This window comes from Callithrix jacchus, chromosome 6 (assembly GCF_049354715.1).
Source record: "Callithrix jacchus isolate 240 chromosome 6, calJac240_pri, whole genome shotgun sequence".
NCBI lineage: Eukaryota > Metazoa > Chordata > Mammalia > Primates > Cebidae > Callithrix > Callithrix jacchus.
Window position 1 is genome coordinate 12,931,290 of NC_133507.1, and position 19,839 is coordinate 12,951,128.

Sequence of the window (19,839 nt, forward strand, 5' to 3'; positions counted from 1 at the left end):
CAATTCAATTACAATAAATGGCACGCATCGTCCTCGCAGCTTGAAAGTCGGTAACTAACTGTGACAGAGCGGCGTAAAAGAATACGGCTAGACACACATGACTTTAATTTTCCCCCTTCCTTCTGAATTTTCCCCTTTCTGTCTTCTCTCCGTATTAACTGTGGCTCTACCACAGGTTAATTAACTCCGAAGAGCTTAGTCTATCTGGACAGAAACACACTGAGAAATTGGCAAGAGATCCTAAAAATGGAACGTGGCGTCTAAAAGATTGCCCGAAGTTCCTCGCGTTCCTTTCCTTGGCTAAAGCCCTTGCCTTCAAGGAACACAGCTTCAGTCCTCTGTGGCAAAGATTCCTGGGGGTGTGGTCATTCAGGCTTAGATCTGGGCTTAGATCTTGAAGCCTCCTATGGGGAGATGGTGCCCACTTGGCGTGGTCTGCAGGCATCCAAGGAAAGGTCAAGCCTGCTCCTGATGTGTTTCCACTCCCAGTTCGTTGGCAATAACTGGCCACTTGTGTTACAGCATGCACATTTCATAGTAAACTTTAAATAGTATTCCATGAAATTATTATCAATCAAAGGGGGGGAAAGGGGCAAAATGGGGATAGGGGAGGTAGTGGCTGGCTTTCCAGAGTGGCGCTAAATCCTGACTGTACTCCACATTTTAAAATCCGGAGGGAAGGCTGGAGGAAGGGGAGGATCCCTCACAAGTCAGCCCCTGCAATCATTTAAATAAAGGTAACATTAGCATTCGCTCCTTTGAAGTTAGAGTGAAGATGGCTTAAAAGAAGATTTTATTTAGTGGGTGTCATATCAAAACGAGAAGAAAGGCAATGCCTCGCCTAAAGTTTTTAGTTTCGTAATTAAAAAAAAAACAAAAAACACGTTATTTTAGAAAAGGCCAAAATGGCAACTCAGGTGTCCCACTGCGTTCTCGCAGCCCCCCCAGGGCGGCAGCCCTCTCCCGACAGCCACGGAATGCTCAGTTTTCTCGCGCGGGGGGTAACACAGCCAGAAGATGCCTCCGGAGGTTCCTCTCTCCCGATTCTTCATTTGGCTAGGACCCGGAGTGTGTTTGTGTCTGACTCCTGGAGGGGGCAGGACTCAGGGCACCGCACTTGGGACCTGGCCTGGGCCACGGCTGCCCAGCCTCTAGCCCCGCTTGGCGGTCCACCTGCGCCTGGAGCGTTTCTTGCTACCAGTGGCGCCCCCCACAACTAGCGTGTCGGGTCAGGAGGGCAGAGCACAGAAGAAGAAGGTTGCACTCGGGGTGTCCCGACTCGGGGCCAGCCAGACAGAAGCGAGCTGGGGCTCAGCCCGAGATTTAGTTCCTGACCCAGAGCAGGGAGTGCTGCGACCGCCCCGCCCCCGGCGCACCGGAGACGCTCCGGCCCAGGCGCAGCCAGAATAGTTAGGATTGCTTTCGGCTTTGTTTGCTTTTAAATCTACAGGCGCCGTTTCATCTCAAGCTCTGCTCAGCCTCTGACCTCATGTTTGCAATTCTCCGCTGGACCCTGACTTTTTTTTTTTTTTTTTTTTTTTTTTTTTTTTTTATGGGGGCGGGTTACCTTGCGAATGGGATGGAGAGAGAAATGTTACTGGCGAGTCTTCGGCTCCCTGGGCTGGCGATGGCACGAAAAGCGGACCATCACTATAACTGGAGGTCGCCGAGAGCCTGTGATCTGGGTTTGCCGCCCTCGTCCCCGCCCCTGGAGTTCCTACGTAAGAAGTTTCAGAAAACACAACCCGCGCAGGTCCCTACCCGGGTCCAAGTTGCCTGGGTCTCGCCGCCCTTCCTGGCTGGAGAAAAACCCTGTTTTGTGGGGAAAGTAGGAGGCCCTCAGGACCGCTCGTTGTGTGTGTGTGTGTGTGTGTGTGTGTGTGTGTGTGTGTGTGTGTGTGTGTTTTAACCGAGTCTCCTGCCAGTTCTGCATTCTCACGAAGAGTTATCCCAAGGCCTCCCACATTCACCAGAGGGGATCTGAATCCTTCTCCGGCCTAGTTCAGGGGACATCCCGGGCACTCCGCACGCCCGCAGGGGCGTGCATCCCAGGGAACCCGGGCCGGGCCGCGCGGCCTTCCTGCTGGGGCCAGTTCGCGGCTCGGGCTCCGAGGCGGCACAGTCCCCATTCGGCCGAGGGTCCCCTCCTACCTGTCCCTGCTCCCGTGCGGTCATCCTGCCGCCCGTTTTTCTCTTCTAGTGCATCTCCTCGACACTAGGACGGGCCCCATCGTATTCACTGCAGAAAACCCCGCTTTTAAAGCCCGGTTAGGGGCCTCAGTCTTTCGTGGAGACTTAGAAAAAGCGAAATTGAGCGCCCGGTGGGTGGCCCTTCATCGAAGAGAAGACTATCCTTCGTTTATACCTCTGCTCAAGTGCATTAAAGTCACACTTAGAACCTGCTGTCTATTCCTTTACTGTGGACGGTATGGCGGGATGGAGAAGCCGATCTGAGGATCGTGGCTGCCCAGTTGACATTGGCTGCTTTCCTCCACAGCTCCAGAGTGGGAATTTCTCCACCAGAATTGCAACTGTGGGTGTCTGGGATGTTTCTAAGTGTGAGACTTGAGGTGCACCCACACTCCTCTCCACCTCCCCAGCCCTCTTCCTGGAGTCACCAAACTCAGGGTGCCAGGGCCAAGTTCTCCTCCCTGGCTTGGCATACCAGAGCTATTTGTCTGGGCCCCGCCCAGCCTGCCAAGCAGTTTTTGGGGTTCTACATCTACCTCCAATTCCTAGGTGTTTGTAGTGACTGCCCCAGCCTGAAGAAGCTGGAAGAGTAAAAGCTTTGAACTTATAAATCCACTTAGAGCAACTATTACACTTTTCCCTACTGACCGTGTGTGGAAACAACACATATTATTAACGATTTGAGTATGTAATTCGGGAAACAGGAGACATTTTTTAATACAAGTGTCGTCTTTCTTCACTGAGGGGTCTCTCCTCAAAAGAGATCCCCTAAGGTATGCACTTAAGGAGAGGTTTCAGGAATCCAACATCTGTGCATGTTGGTTTGAAAGTGAATGAAACTCTTACTATCATTCAGATTGGTTTTTTTTTTTTTTAAGAAACCTTGTTTATTTGTCTAAAACAGTCAGGTAAAAAATACAACCTACAAACTGATGCTAAATTGGTCCTTTTTCTGCTCACCCTAAAGTTGGCCAGGCCAATAGCAAATAGGTGTTCTCCAGCTGGTCCGCTGGCTGTCTTGCCAGCTCCTCTACATCTACTCAGCCTGCTTCCATTCCAGAGTTCCTTAGTTTGATTTGGTCTTATAGAATCCCAGTGGCCAGGTCCTCTTATTTCCAACCCACCCTCCAGAGCAATCACAGAGACAATTGATTTTTCTGTGTCCTGTTCAAACTGGAAAGTGCTGACATCTTGGGGGGTGGGCAATAACGCTCATAGAAGATCAGACGAACAGGCCAATGTCCAGGTCTGGGGGTTAAAGTTGTGAGTGCACATAAATGTTGAAGTGCATATGCATGTAATCACGTTCATACACCTGACTGTGTATACAAATGATAGTGTTGAAAATTGAGACAAATTTTGTAATGCCAGAGTGTAAAGTGAGTGAGAAATTATCTTAATCTGGATAAATGAAGAGGTGAATCACACCTAAATGTCGAGGAGTAGATCATTAATTATGAAATCCGAGATTCTTTTGAGCATCCTATGCTTCCTAGAAATGAATCATCTTTTTTCTTTTTTATTGGAAATAAGACTCTAAATTCCTTTTGACTGAAAGGAAGTTACCAGACAAGATGCAATTTTCTCCTTCTTTTCTGACAACTCTGTCATCCAAAGGATCACAGCCATGTCAGGGTGTCTGTCTTGGAAAGAAAAAAAAAAAAGAGAGAGCCAGCTAGTGAGAGAAGCCCTGCAGCCCGTGGCCATCTTTGCATCAAAATTTTTCAGACCTCTATTTTTGATTGTGATTCCACTGATCTGAGTTTGAAATGCGAACGCAGTGAAGCCCCTAAGCCTTCAATCGTGTGAAATTTTCAAAAGATCTCTAGAAGCAATCTCAGGCTGCCTGACCCCTGACAGGCACCGATCTCTTTATTCCTCTCTCTGCCAGCACTTCATTTGTCGGAATATCTTTCAGATTTGCACCTCCAGATGACAAACCTGAGTGTTTATTATGTGTACATGAATCGGAAATCTTCAAGCCCGCACAAAAGCATCATTTTAAACATAATATTTAATTTCCCAGCCTAAGTGTCTGCTTCTTTATTTGCTTTTCATTAGCTTAAACATTTCTTCCAGGTCTCCGCATGTGTCACTTTGATATTTAGATGATTCTCTCTTTTAATCATCACTTCCCCCTTGAAAAATCCCCTGTTGCCTGCGACTGCGGGGCTCACACGGCAACGTCACAGTGCGGCTGATGGCGAGGACTCCTAGCTCGACGCACAGCAGTTCTGGGAGTGCGGGGTGGGGGCGCGTCTCCAGGCAAGGTAAGGGCCAGTAGGATGCCAAAGAAAGACTTGCTTTTTAAGCTAGAGGCCAGGGCTCGGTCCAAGCCAGTGAAGACCCTCCCATATCACTCCACCTTTCTCCTTCAGGCCTTTTAAATTCTCCTTACTACTTTTAATTTTTTTTTTTTTTTTAAACAAAACAAACCCTCAGGTGGCTTGAGAAAGTGCTGGGGGCAGCTTTAGTTGTTTGGAATGTGCCCCGCTGCTGGCCCTGTGAGCCTGGGCGCCGGTTTTAGACATTTCACCCGAATCAGTGACTCATTCCTGTCTCAGGACTTAGGCTTTCTGTGGGTACCTAAATCCTGGGAGCTTGAGGGCCCTTGCGGGAAATAGGATTGGGGCGGGGGGTGCGCTTCTTGAAAGAGGGCTGCTTTGTTAAAATGCCCCATGCCAAATAATTCCAGGGACAAGACTTTGGAGTCGAGTTGTCACCCACCCCTCCCCCAACCTCAGCCCCAGATCGGGGCTTTGGATCCCAGCCGGGCACCCAGGTGGACTGAGTGGAGACAGAGGCGACTCCACCCCTGCAGAACCCAGAGGTGACTCGCCACTCTCAAGCACAGTCCCAGGTCGAGAGGTGGTGGGCTGAAGCCTGAACCCCTCCTCCCCTGTGTGTTTGGATGAGCCGTGTTGCTATGATTAACTTATTAAACCCCCTGATAATTATTTTAATTTGACTCGAAAAAATACTTTGGGCGGCGATGTGATGTGTTTGTATTTATGCATCCCCCCTATAAAACCTGTGTTAAAACAAATGTTACTTTTCTCTCTCTGTACATAGACCCTCCCTTTTTGAAATAGACCGCAGGGACTGCCATTAGATCGAATGGCAAGTCTTTATGGAAAGTGTTTTGCATAATTACATACCAAAGCCAGAACAGTCACCTCCACATTTTATGGGTCACAAACCATCAACAATTGCCACGTTATTGTCCACGAAACCTTAGTCCCTTCATTGATGGAGCGGACTCCACTGCCTAATCTAGAACCGGAGAGGATGGAAATTTCTTCTAATAAGAACCTGAGAAGATTATGTCCCCACTGACAACGTGTTTACATATAGTTATAAAGTTCAGAGGACCGGCCGGGAGAGGAAAGGAAATCGGACTAGGCCTGATTAAGAGCGGCGCATCGGTCTAATATAGATAGCGCATCAAAAGGAGCGGCTGAATGCCTCTCCCCTTTTCAGCTCCGACCCCTTTTCTACCTTTGTGATGCAGTAATTAAGATATTCTTATTTAGACAGACAGCTTCTCTGGTAACTGAATAATATTAGCTCCTTTGATGTCAAACTTTTGACAGTTATCACACCAGCACTGGGCAATTTAGCACAAATGCCCTCCTTAAAAAAAAAAAAGAAAAAAAAAAACCCATCGGCTTTGAAGAAATCTAATAACTGTGATCCTTATCACCAAATGATCTAAATAGCCGCGGACAGGCAGCCTAGCTATAAATTACATTCGGTTGTCCATAATGAAACCGAATTTGGGTTTTAGCTCATTGAGGCAGCACTGGTGGGAAGTGGGGCCGGAGCCCCACACTTTCAGCTCTCCCATTTCAGACCCCCAGAACTGCTGCCCAGTGCGAGAGAAAAAACCCACAGTCTACCCGGTCAGGGCAGGGATGGGGCAGAGGTGGGGGCAGGTACGGGCAGAGCCCACCACCCTTGCCCCAGCTCCGGAGAGTCCGGCAGGATCAGCCACCTACTGCCGGGATGAGCCGTCGCTGTTGCTTTCAGAGCTTGGTCGCCAAATTTGGGATTTGCCAGATGGCAGGATTATCTTCGCGTCTGTTATGTTTGTGGAGGGGAGGGCGGGGGTGGAGAGCGAAGACAGGGAAGTCCAGAGACCGCGCTGGTACCTTTAAAATACCCGCATGTTCCCTCTTTGCCCACTCCCGGGCTGCCACCGCCGGGACCTTTACGGGCGTTCCTGGCACCTCGAAACGGCCCACGGCAGGCAGCAGGCGGAGCCTCCGCCACCCCTGCCCCTCGGTGCCGGCCCCCTGCCCGCATCTCTAGGCCTGGGGCCCTGTGCCCAGATGCGAGGAGCTGGGGTTTGAGAGTGGGAATGTGAGAACTTCCCCCAGAGGAGAAAGGGGGGAGGTATGAGAGTGGGCAGGGAAGGGGCAAAGAGGGCGGGTTAAGAAGGACAGGACTGTGATGGTGGCACCTGGAAGGCATTGTCCTCGCGAGCGACACCTGTCAATCTCCGCTCCGGGGTCCCGGGGCCGGGGGCGGGGAGGCCGCGGGTCTCTGTGGTGATGTCATCTCAGAGTCCTTTCCCGGCTGAGGGCGGGAAGGCTGGGAGGGGCGCGGAGCTAGGAGATGGATGGGGGAGGAAAAGAGAAAATAAACAGAAGTCTCTCTGACTCGCCACGTCTCTCCGTTCGCAATTTACATGGAAATCAATAATCCAACTTTAATGTTATTTCTAATCTTGATTGACCGTCTTGCCTTTCACTGGCGGAGGAGGAATAGGGTTGCTGCCTCGCATCCCACAACTTACACAATCGTTGGGGAAGTTTTGTTGCCCCAAAGCCCAGAGGTGACCGACTCTTCTCTCGGCCCCAGCTCCCCTCTTTGCCTGGCGGCGGTTCCAAGCTTTAGGCTTAAAGAGGAAACCCTTGGAGATGAGTTTTGAAAGTCTTTCGATCTTGCAGGGGGCAAGGAGGGGAGTCAATTAACGACGGGCTTGCTCAGTGAGTGGGAGAAGGGGCCTCGGCGTGGGTGGGCGGGCCAGGTCGAATGCGGGGGTGCGCGCAGTGCGGAAGGCTTGTGAGCGCGAGGCCCCTGCTTGGAGGCCCAGGCTGGGGGGAGGTGGTCTGCGGTGGCCTGGGCGGAGGTGTTGCTGAGGTACCCCAGGGAGTCCCCAATGGTCCTGGAGAAATTCTGATCTCCCACCTACTGAGCCCCACCCCCACCCCACAGTGCGCTACGGAACTCTCCCTCTTTCTATTCTTTTCGGCTCGAACTAATTAGCAGCCTGCCAGCGGCCTGATTTATGGAAACGCTCGGGCGGGCGGAGACCCGCCGCTAGCCTAGCTGGGCTGCCTCGGGGTGGAGTGGAGGAGGAGTCTCGACCGGCCCCCTCCGTTGAGTTTCTGTGTTCGGGGTTGGAAAATGGAAGTGGCCGGTCCCCTACCGCCGTCACCCGGGCCGCTCCAGGAGACCCCCACGCCCTCGCTGCCCCAGCCTGGGGAGCGGGGACCCCTGGCGCCAGCGGGACGCGCGGAGGGAGGTGGCCCGGCAGCCTGCTGAGGACACCCGAGGCCGGCAGGTTTCAGCTCCAGCTAACCCCAAGGGCGGGCTGGACGCCAAGGGAGCCCGAGCCTCCTATACCGGAATTGAGCGCCTAGTTTCCTGCGTCCATGTCCCCAGAGAGGGGAAATCAGACCTGCAAGGGGAGGGGCGCTGCCTGAGATCGGCTTCACCTCTCCGCACCCCGCCAAAGCCGCAGAAAGTCACTAGGCGGGGTGGAGCCGAATGGAGCCACCGGCCCCGCTGGCCGGGGAGTCGCTGGCCAGCGCCCGGGGGAAGGCGTGGTTCTCTTCACTTTCCCTGCGGTGCACTTTCTCCAGGGGCGCATCTTCAGAGGACTCCTCTGAGTGGGAGTCTTCCGCCACGAGCTGGAGTTTCTCCGAGGGGAGTGCAGGTCACAAGCCATTTCTGGAACCACCCGACGGGGCATTTACCCAAAGACCAGGCACAGTCTCCTTGCCATCTTCGGGCTGCTTTGGACAGTCAAGGGAGAGAGGGGTAGAGGAGTATTTCTTCTTTCCCATTTGACCCCAGAAATGAGACTGGATAGTGAGCGGAGTGAAGGAGCCAGGGAAAAACGAGCGGCAGGACCTGTTGCTGGAGCTCAAGCAGCCTCGCCTCGGAGAATGTTGGACACCTTGATTTCTCCAAAGAACACCAGTGCTCTCCCCACCTCGCTGAGTCTTGGGGGAAAGAGACTAACAGACAAAAAGGGCGCGAGGCCCGGGGAACTCTCCACGCCTTAGGCTTGAAGTGCAGACAGGGACAGAGTGGGGTGAAGTCACTGCTAAAAGGATAGGGTCCCTAGGCCCGGCTATGTTTGAAATTGTAGTTGCAGGGAACTGAGATCTCCAAAAGAGGGTATAAAGTTTACTTTAAAACACCCAACCTGTTCATGTTTCTCAGAAGGCATTCTGGATGGGAGCAGGTTGGGAATGCCACCCTTCTCTCCTCCCCCCCAAGAACTTCAGACACCTGCTTTATTCTGACTTCAGCCCCCAGAAGCCCAGGAGCCCTCCTTCCTGGGTTTCACTCACAAGAGAGAGTCATTTAATGTTACAGATAACTCAACCCGGGTCCAACCCACCCATCCCTGGGAAAATTGAGTCTGCTCATCTTCCTCACCCTGCTGCCACCATTTCTAAAGGGTTAATAAGAGTTAGGGAGTCATATAGGCCCTGGCCTTTCCCCAACCGACTAGAAGGAAGTAGACACCCTCAGCCAGCCGGGGAGCTGGGCTGGGTGCCGGTCTATATTTCCAGGTTCAGCCCCATGGGTGACAGTTTCTCTGAATTCCCAACTTTGTCAAGGGCAGGAGTCACCTGCTCAGACACGTTGCATGAGCCAAACCCATGAGCAAAGTCTGAGCGGAAATGGAGCCCTCCTCCCCCCCACATCAAAATGTCACCTTTGGGGCACTGCAGGCCCCAAGCCTGCATGTCACCTGAGGGCCACACTCCAGAGACAGGGCCTTGCTGGGTCCGTTCTCCTGGGGGTGCTCGTTGGCCAACTCCAGGTCCACTTCCCGCACAGCAAATGCTGGCGGTTGGGAGCTCCAATAACATTCTTCATTCCTCTTTTTCAAAGCTGATTTATAGCAATCGACAGGTTAAAGCTTCATCTGACTTCATTACTTTTAAAAGCTGTCTATTTCACAACTGTCACTTTTCATCACTTAGCTCAAATAAATACTTGAAGAAATGAATTGGAAGAGACTTTCAGATCATGTTTATAATTCTTGGTGGCCGCGTTAACATTCCTAATGACCTGACCCTTGAGTTTCTGCAGACTTCTAAATTGGGCCGAAAATTCCTCCATTTATACTAGAAAACTTAAAGGAATGTGAGGTGGCCGGAAATTCGGCTCAAGGGAGAAGTGTAGCGGCTGCCTTCCGGCGGCTGCGAGGGCCCAGGCCCCAGACCCAGGGCCACAGAGAAGGGGACAGCAAAAGGGGTCAGGGGATTCCCGTGGAACCAGCTGCTGACCGGAGGGCCCCAGCCTAGCAGCCGCGCCACCCGTCCGCATTCCTCGGGTCCCGCTGACCAAGCTGCAAAACCATGAGAAAATTCATGCCAGAAGGAAACGCTATTCATTGGGACTATTACTATTATTATTTCTATCCCTGTTTCAAAAATGATTTTAAAGGGTCCCTACAACCGAAGATGAGGAGTGGTGGGGTGAGAGCCATTTTTCCCAGTCATCTTTGACTCAGAGCTTGTGAGACACCCAGAAAGAGCAGAAGCGTGGAGACGAAATCATACGCACTGGAGTCGGTTCAATCTATCGAAATAGTTTCTCCAGTTTTGCTGCCATTTGTCCAAGTCTTCTAGTATTACCAGCCGGTGGTAATACTTTCACTTTCTCTCTCTCTCTCTCTTTCTCTCTCTCTCTCTCTCTCTCTCTCTCTCTCTCTCTCTCACACACACACACACACACACACCAGCTCTAAGAAATAGGGGGAAAGTACAGAAAAAATAAACGAAGGTAGAGGGAAGAATTAAAAAAAAAACCTACAGAAAATAAAAGGAAAGGGAAGGGAAGAAAAAGGAAGTGAGAGAAAAGAAGAAAGGAAAGGAAAAACCAAAAACTGTGATTTTTTTTTTCTTTTTTAGTTTGGGGAACAACGATAGAACGCATTTTTTTTTTCTTTTCTTTTTTTCTTTGAAAAATAAAACAACAATAAAACCCTAAGCTGCGTCTGAGCTTGCGGTGGATTGGGCGCTTGGCTTGGTGCGCTCGGGGAGAGGCTGACTGCAGCGCGCGGCTCCCTGAGCCTGGGACCCGCAGCCCCAGCGTCGGCCCCGCCCGGGAACTTCGAAGATTCCCCCGCGAGCGGTGGCGTGGAGGGTGCCGCGGCCTCGCCACCACCGCGTTCCCCGCCGGCTCCAGCCTTTCCCAGTCGTGCCCTCGGGCCTTCGCCCACACTGCTGACCGCTCGGCCTAGGAAGGTCTGAGCGCTCCCGACTTTCATCGCCGAAGGTTTAAGAACCCCGTGTTAACGTTGCTCGGTGGCCGCTGCCTCGCTGCGGGGACGCGGCGGCGGATGCGCTCGGTGGCGAAAACCCGGGAGCGCTGCCGTACCTTGGAGCGCCACCTCGCTGCAGAAACTGGAATGACGCCGCCAAGCCTCCCAGCCTGCTGCAGCCTAACTTGAACGTCACCCGGACTTTTTCCCTCATTGAAATCCTCAGAGAAGCCGTAACGCACAGGCCTTCTGACGGGTTCAAAACCATTATCTGCGACCGACAGATCCCACAGTGGCTGCACTGGGATGAAGGGAAAGTAACAGGAGGAGAAAAATATAGAGGCATAATTTCACCACGTCTAAAGGAGTCACTCAAGCTGGGGAGCTGCTTTCCTAGAAACGATAAAATGAATGAGACATGGGCTTTAGGAAGCCACTAGTTCCGGCCGCCGTGTATTTCGGGTCATTCAGCTGAGGCCAATGCAGATACCTCCCATGAGGTGGTGCCTATAAAGTTATCCCTTCTCAATTATGATTTCCAACAGAATGCATTCATTCTGGTCAGTCCAGCACTAGAAGGGCTCTGCAGTGCCAGTCGCCAGCCTGCTGAGACATCATACCCACAGTGTTCGGTGTTGCTGACTAAATGACCACAAAATGTAGCCCCCAACATGTACACCTATCCACAGGTGAAAGTAGCAACTGGCAAGAATTGCAAATTACACAGCCTTTCTTTCCAAGGTGCAACTGGGCACTTGACAGTATTCAATCCAGTTGACAACTTAACAGGTTTGCCCCAATCTTATATCGACACGACCACAAAATATACAGAAAATGTAACCCACTTATTTGGTGAGTCTTTACTTCCATTTGTTTTCAAAGTGCACAGTCCTGGAGATGGGTGTTGTAAGTTAAAACAAATGTTTCATGCCAAACTTGGTTTTCGAAGTGGAGCACCTCTCTCATGGACAAGTGAGGATTTCTGTGGTTTCTTTGTTTTGATGGGAGGTACGGGATTTTTACCTAATGCAGTTTTGAGTACAAATTTCATATCCTTTTTTGAAAGGAGCTCCGTGGATCCTACAAACGGTGAGAGCTGACCTGGAGACCATAGGGTGGAGGTAGTTTGTGTGGTGTTGTATAAGCCCCTGTATTTCCCTGCCTGAGTAATCTCAACATAGAGACCGTTTCTTGAAACTTGGCAGACCCCTGAGTTAGCAGGACGAGCCTCCAAAGGGCAGACAGGGGACAGAGTGAGTGCCCCTTGTCCCTGTAACCAGGGCTCCTCCTTGCTGATTAGGAGCTCTCAGATCTTGCTCAGAAATTACATGGCTGCACCAGGAAAATAGCCAGGTTGGATTTCTGGCTGGCTTGTCTCCTCTCCATCAGACTAGGAAAGATTCCTTTGAGACCACACAGGAGAGAGGACCTAATTTCCTAGCAGGACTTGAATGAGCAACCCTAATAACTGCCAGCTAAGGAGGGGTGGCCCCAGCCCTGGGGGTCTTGGGGCCTGGGCATGGGGGTTGGTGCTGACCGGGAGAGAAGGCAGCTGATGGGAGAAAATGGGAGCTCAGAGGGAATTCCCAAGAGCATCATGGGGCCCACTGAGGGCCAGCAGTGAGAAACTGGGACAAAAATGGAGGAGAATAAAGCATAGAAAATGACATGCGTGAATGTGCATTCCTACAGTTTGGAAATGGTGTTCTAAATTGGAAAAGGTTTTGCTTCTTTCTCTCTTCCACCCCCTTCTTCCCTCCCTTCATTTCTCTCTCCTTCACCTCTTCTTCTTCTCACATTCAGGTTTTCTGGGTTTTTCTTTCCCCACCCAATAATGCCTGGAGATGAAAAATGATTTTTATTGCTATTACACTTCCCACCGCAAGATGCACTGCAAGGCGGCAGAGTTTGTATTACAACTATGTCACAATGTTTCACTCATGCAAAACATGTAGCCAGAGGGTGCTGCTAATGACTCCTGGATTAGAGCGAGATTGAGACTGGGAGAAAAAGGAAAAGAGAGAACAGGAGACAGAGGAAGGGAGGAAAGAGAAGAATTTCATTAGAGAATGGGGAAAATCACTGTATAATCAGCTCTAATAATCTAATCAGGATATTTTCAAATTTCTAGGTTCTCTCCATGCTTAAGAGTGTGAGCTAGAGAGACCATTATCCTTTTAAACACCACAAAGGATTTTTTGCACGTTAATAACTATTAATTATGTTTACAGCCAGTTAAGTGAAGAACTCTCTTTTGGAAAGAAACTTCGGAAAACGCTTAATATCAGATTAAAGTCTTTTCCTGGAGCCGAGGTCGCTGGGAGGGAGGTGGGGGCCGGGTAATCACCCATGGGTGTGCGGGGCCCGAGGAGGCCAGCCGAGGCTCAACGCCCCCGCCCGTGATCATGCACACAAATGTGCAAACGCCTGTGACAGCCTGGTGGGGCCCAGGGTGCCCCATAGAACCCGTGGTGGAACCCCCAGGCGCAGCCAGCCGCCGAGGCTCGGCTTCCGATCGGTCTTAGCGAAAATGGCCCTCTGGGCTCCGAACTCCCCGGCGCCCCCCCGCCCGCCGCCCCAGACCAGCTCTATTTAGGGAAGCGGGAGGTTTCGCGGTTCCTACCGTGGCCCAGGCCGGTCCCACCGCCCAGCAGTCCGCTTCTGCCCCCAGGAGCACGGCAAGAAGGGCGTTCCCTCGGGGCTGCGGCCCTTTGAACCCCGGGAGCCCTCGGCTCCCGCCTGGAGGCCCGGAGCTTGCTCGGGGCCTGGCTGCGGAGCCGAGTGTGGGTGGCGGGTGGGGTTGAAGGGGAGTGGGGGAAGCTGGTGGGGATGGAGGGGCGGGGGCGGGAGCCGGGCGTTAAGCCTGGAAGCTTGGCTGTTTACCCAAACGATTTTCCTTTCAGACCCGAGACGCCAATGAGACAAGATCAAACTCCCCTTCTCGTAGTGCGGTGTGTGTGTGTGTGTGTGTGTGTGTGTGTGTGTGTGTCGCCTCTTCCAAGAGGGGCTTTGTGAATGGGGGCTCCAGGAAGTCGGCTGGGAGGGACCAGAGGCCGACCCGGGCACCAGCGCCTCCTCCCGGGGACTGAAAGAAGCCGGTCGGAGGGCGCGGGGTCTGAGCACACGGAAGGGCGCCCTGGACACAGTGGTCCGCAGGGAGAGAAGCGAACAACAGGAGCACAGGCCGTGGAGAGCTAGGGGCCGTGTCCCCAAAGGCCCAGCCGGGAGACACAGGGTTGTGTGCAGGAGGGGGAGGAGGAGAATGATATGAATCACATCCTCTTTCCAGTCCCTTAATTTCCGATCCCTCCAAAGTCACTGGTTTCTTCCCGACTGCCTCGCTCGAGATCCATTAGCTGCAAATTAGGCCAAGGTTTTGGCGATTACCGTGCAATTCAGGCCGAGTGACACGCGCCGCCTGGCCTGCGCCGGGGTCTCTCTTCGAACTGCACAATGGTTAGAAACGAAGAGAGGATGGAAAGTCTGTATTGATAAGGCATTGGTCATTTTTAAAAAGGGCCCCGACCGAAGGATATCCATCAGCCTGGGGGATCTGGGGAAGAGGAAAGAGGAGAGGAACAGGCTGAAGTCTGAGCTGAAGCGCAGGAGGTGACAGTAGTCCTGGGCTCCTGCAGCTGCTCCCGGGACTGGCCGGTACCAGAATCGAGTTTAAACAACAACAACAAGACAGTATTAATATCGTTGATAATAAAAAGAATTAGCAGACAGCATATTTATTTATTAAGCTCATATATGATTAAAAATCTGATCACATGGACATTGTATGTATATTTAGTGGCACTACCTCCCACAACTCACTGCTCACAGAAGGCCAATTAAGGGCTTAACTAAAGAATTCTTTCTGAAAGAAAAAGTTGTCATTGCGATGCTCTGACTCAGCCTCTATTGCTGCTTCTGTATCAGCCTGACCCTGGTGCCCTCCACTCTTCCCACACATCCATCTCTTACTAAAGGATTCTCTCTCTCTCTCTCTCTCTCTCTCTCTCTCTCTCTCTCTCCTCTCCTCTTCTCTCTCTCTCTCTCTCTCTCTCTCTCTCTGTCTCTCTCTTTAACTGACCAACCATCAGCTTCTTGTCCAGAATTTTCTTGTTTAACCGGAATTCCCCTCCTCTGGTGCTGTTCCGGGTGAGGCATATCAGAGACCTGCTTACCCTTCTTCAGGCCTCTGTGTCTTCTGCTCAGGTGGCCCATGCCTGAAAAACACCCTGAGGGGGGAACTCTAGGGGCCTCTGGCATGTCAGGGGTGGAGGGCTGCAGCTCCAGGACTCAAAGGGAGCAGAGGAAGCTGGTGGGCCTCTGGGTATGAGTGGTGGTGCTTAAGGACCTGGCTAGGTAGGCAGTTGCCGGCCTGGAATAAATGTGTGAGAGGGGAGATGCTCCTGGAGGAAATCGGATGTGCCTAATAATGATTGACGTCGCCACCTAACATTTATTAAGCGCTTACTATGTGCAAGTCTCTGGGGCTTCCAAGTCTGAGGGCAAACCACTGTGGCCAAGGGTGGGCCTCCGAGCTGGGTGGCTGGGCCAGAGCAGGCAGACAGCCAGGTAGGTGTCCTTGTGTGGCTGGAGTCAAGGTTTCTGCTTCCCTTTCCCGGGGTGGTGGGGGCTCCCGGCATCCAAGGGCCAGACCCAGTCCTCCTCCCTACCTGCCCGTAGTCGTCCCCTGACCACCAGTCCGTCCCCAGTGGCTATCAACTCTGCGGGCTTTCAGGTCAGAAGGGAGGTCACCTGGTTCTAGCCCTGTTCGCTCTTCCTCGCGCTGAAGTCCTTAAAGGAACATAGACTTAGCCGAGAGGGACGCGGAGACCAGGCTCGGGCAGGTGGGGAGCGATCAGCGCGCCGAGGCCAAGCGCACAGCCAAGCCCGGGGCCAGGCGCCCTTTGCCTTCTCCCGCCCAGGTCGCAGCGACGCTGCGCCAGGCGAGGTGCGCCTCCCTCGCGGTGCCAGAGGGCGCTTGACTGGCTCCTGGGCTTCAGCAGCCCAGAAGGCGGCCCCCGGCGTTCGCGGCCTGGTGCGCACCCAGGGCAGGGGCCAGGCGCGGCACTTAGGCCGCTCTCCACGCCCCACCCCGCTGGGGTGTTCCAGCTTCCAGCTCCAGGCCGTCAGAGCGGCAGTTTGGCTCCATTCTCCGACTCTTCCTCCCATCCCCCTAATGCAGGAGGCTGAGACTCGCCAGTGACCCAGCGCCGTGCCCCGTGAGAGTGGAAAAAAGCAGGAGCTGCGCTCTGTCTGGAGACAAAAGGCCTCTGCGTTCAGGCTCCTCTGGGCCTGGCCACTACGTCTTTCGCACCCGCCTCCACCTTTGCAGAGGAAGTAGGAGCAGGTGAAAGCGGCGATGCAGCGGGGCTCAGCCAGCTAGTCTTAATTGATCCCAGAAACTGGTCACCTCCGAATCCACAGCCGTAGGTACGACCGGGCATCTGCTGCAGAAATACACAGTCTAGCCCCAGAATCCCTCAGCAGCCCCCATCCAGCCATCTTCCTGTGAAGCGGCGCCTGGTTGCCGGATTTTTTCCTTCTAGTCTGATTGCAAATCACCTGGCAGCTAGAAATGCTCGCCCCCTGATATTGACCTGCAGAGGTTACTCCTTTCCCTAAAAACGACTCTGGCTTGCTTTCTTCTACTAGATCCAAAGGAGAATCCACTGGTTTTTACATTAAAAAACAAAAGTAAAAAACAAAAATAGCAAAAACAAAAACAAAAAAACCTTTAAACTCTCTCTGAGGGTGTGAGATGTGGTTGGAGCTCTGGAGTCTCCTGGTTCACCACACGAACTCTCTGCAGCGCCTGAAAAGCTAGTCCTCTGAAGAAGAAATAGTCGTTGCCTGCAGTCTATCATTTCGGTATTACAAATAACAACCATGGAGCGAGAAATACCCCCGGCTTGAGAATATTGATAGATGATAGTAGCGATATTCACAATCGATCCCTTAATAGGCAGACGTCATAAATCATGTTCAATGCCCTGACAGCACAGTACTTCACTTAATAATATAATTAAGATTAAAACTCGAGAGGTATTGGAGGCAGCGGGGATGGATAGCTTCAAAAATTGCATTCTGGATATGATGATGGAACGGAAAAGGACCTTGGGAAACTCTAACCACCTTTTCTAAAAGTGGAGTCTTCTGGCTGCCCCTGTCTTCTGCTGAGCCCCTCCCACCCTCTTGCCCGGCACACACTCTTTTTCCCCAGTAGTAACCCGAATCTCCCATAGGTCCATAGGTCTGAGCAGAGAGTAGGCCCACTCTTTATCAGAAATGTCATCCTGTAGGATAAGAATTAATAGGGTTTTGATAAGTTTCTTGGATTTAGGAATTGTTTTAGAATTCCTTCAACCTTGAATCGTCAGTCAGTTTTTAAAAATAAAATGTTCGGGAGACCTAGGAAATGATGCCGTTTTGTTCTTTCATTACAATTAGTTTTCTGAACAAAGTTTTCAAGATTACATGTAAATAATTGAACATACACAGACATGCCAGTCCACTCCATCCCTGAAACTTAACTGCCCATATACCTTCCCTGAACCACCGCCTCAGGACAAAACCCCAAACTTCACATTAAGAGTAAAAGCAGAGTGGTCAGATCCCATACAGCAGGGATAGTCTGCTCTTTGCTTCATGAGTGTAGATGATTATAAGTGCGGCTGAAATTATTTCAGAGTGGAATATTAATCAAATCAATCAGACCTGACAAATGAGAAATATTTGAAAGTCAGTGGTATGGTAATTTACAACTTTGTTATTGGTTAAAAATCTCTTGCCTTGTAACCGTAATTAATAATGCTTAGAAAAGAACGATTTGGAAATCCCCTTCCCATTCTTTTTATTTTTCTTTGGCTCTTAAAGAAGGAAGGAAAGAAAGGAAGCAAATGAGTGATCAGTAGAAACAGGAAAAACACTGAGTTGTTTGTGGGGAGAACAAAACTGGAAAATATAAAAGAAAGGGAAAAAAGATTAACCCCATGGGAGGCCATCAGGAAATAAAGAAAATACAGGAGGAGGGGTAGTAAATCAGAAAATGAATTGTGTAACCATACTCCATGAGCAGGCTGGCTAAAGGTTGAATTTCAAATGGCCCAGAAAGCCCATCAAAATGAACAGTGCTGCTAAAATATCTTGAAAGTAGCTCAGCTCTGAATCCAGGCAGAGCTCAGGGCATTGTCTGTTTTGTTGTTAACAATGTATTCTTTATGGCCCAGGAGCAGCCGTGTGCAGGCTCTTTCCCAAATTCAGTCCCTGGAGACCAGACTGGCTTTCATGTTTCTGGTGTTAACTCTTCTTTTGGTCACAGCCAATCTCCCCACCCACCCATCTTACATTGATTATTAGATTGTCTCAGCCCCACCTAAAAAGCACACCCAAATAATGACTTGTTGAAGAACTATAAATCATTTTGGCCTCTGAGTTTGGAAAACCATTTCAGTCAAAAGGCTTGCTGTGAAATGCTAAAGAAATTCCCAACCTCCTGCTCACTGAGGAAGAGCTGCTACTTTTATTCGTTGAGCTTTAATTTGTTGGATGGGGGAATTTTTCAGGTTGGTGGAAAAAGGATGGAGGGGGAAAATGCAACTTTGGCAAAGTTTATCTGGCCTTTATTATAAGCCCCAGTTTTGTCTCATTGAACTCAAGCTGGGTCTACAAAAAGTAGCTAGAGATTGAGATTTATTGGTCTCTAAATGAAAAGATTCATTTGATATAAGAGGTTAACTCAAAGTTCCTACACCGTGACTAGCTTCGGCAAATGCCTTTGTTGGGTCAGCACAAAAGCAGTTCAAAGAAATCTTAAAAACACACGGAGATATAGACACACAAACACATTCTCCCACTTAAGCCACAAATGTAATTCTCTTTTCTTTGTCACATTTTTTCCGTCATTACAAACCTCCAGCTTCTTTGTAGATGGCTGGGATGGTCTCCCCCAACCCATCAAACTTTGCCATTTTGTATCTTTTGCTTTTGCTAGAACTCAATGAAAGAATGAGGGGGTACAGGAAAGAAAAAGGGGGGAATTGAACTAATTTGGATAAAGCAGAACACTTTGTAAATGGGGTGCTTGGAAGACAGAGAGTTACAGATGGAGGAGAGGGGCTCTAGGATTAAAAATAGGCATACTGGTTGGAAATTGATGAAATGGGTTTTCAGCAATCAGTCTACGGATTCAATAGGAACCTAGCAGAATGTAAGATTGTGATGAGAAGACCACGAGTGAGAGTGAATTGGTCAGAGAGAGTGAGAAGGGAGAAAATAGCAGCAAGGACCTGAGATCCCTTGCAAGAAGCAGACTATGGAGATGCTAATGAGGGAAAATTAACCTTCGGGTTGAGTCTGTGACATGGGCCTTCCACTGAATGTCTGATCCAGGGGCTGCTAGCAGCTTCCCTCGGCACCAGTGAAATGAGATAATGGCTCTGAAACCTACCAACCTTGGTTCAAGCAAGCTCTTAGACTGTGGTGGAGAGCAGAAGGTAACTAACACCTTGCTCCAAAGAGACAAACAAATAGCAACTAGGACCCCAACCAGGCACCACAGCAAACCTGTAGTTGTGGGTACATTTGTTCAACTCCAGAGCCCCTCCAGGCTGGCACATTGAAGGAAGGGAGGAGCGGGTATGGAAAATGAAAAAATATCTTCCTCTCTGTTGGCTCCAGTGTGTCACCAAAGGCCCTCGATAACCGGGCCTTGGTGAGGCAACACAGGGATAAATGGATTTCATCTCCAGGAGGGTGGCCACTGGGCCAGGGGATTATTGCTTAGCCAGAGAAAATGTAGTGGGGAGGGGAATCAAGAAAAGAGAGAAGCTGAGGAGGACAGACGCAAAAACAAACAAACAAAACAGAAATTCAAAGGGAAATTCTTAAAGTGGTTTCCTGTCACATGCACGGAGACATTAAAACACATACACATACACAGGGATTTCATTAAACAAACAAGCCAACAAGCAAACGCACATCAAAACCACGTTTTCTCCTGCTGTCATAGGAAAAGAGGGTTTGGAATGATAGTAGGGTTCTGGGAGGGACCCTTCTGGCCTTTACTACTATCAGTACCTCCCCACTTCCACCCCCTCCCCCCACCCCCACCCCGAACCCCAGTATTTTCATAAAAGCTC

At 50.8% G+C, this 19,839-nt stretch overlaps 1 long non-coding RNA gene across 2 annotated transcripts in view; it reads right to left on the reverse strand.

Moving 5' to 3' along the window:
• LOC118154439 (uncharacterized) overlaps positions 1 to 13,490 on the reverse strand; it is a 39,262-nt gene extending 25,772 nt beyond the window's left edge. Inside the window, exons 1-2 of one of the 2 annotated variants that reach the window (XR_008481985.2) lie at positions 13,329 to 13,490; positions 6,653 to 6,800 (exon numbers count right to left, since the gene is read on the reverse strand). This is a non-coding gene — a long non-coding RNA (uncharacterized LOC118154439). Of the gene's footprint in view, positions 1 to 5,359; positions 6,801 to 13,328 lie in introns of those variants that run through there. The other variant, XR_013536624.1, reaches the window with a different exon arrangement.
• Between the last annotated feature and the right edge of the window lie 6,349 nt (positions 13,491 to 19,839).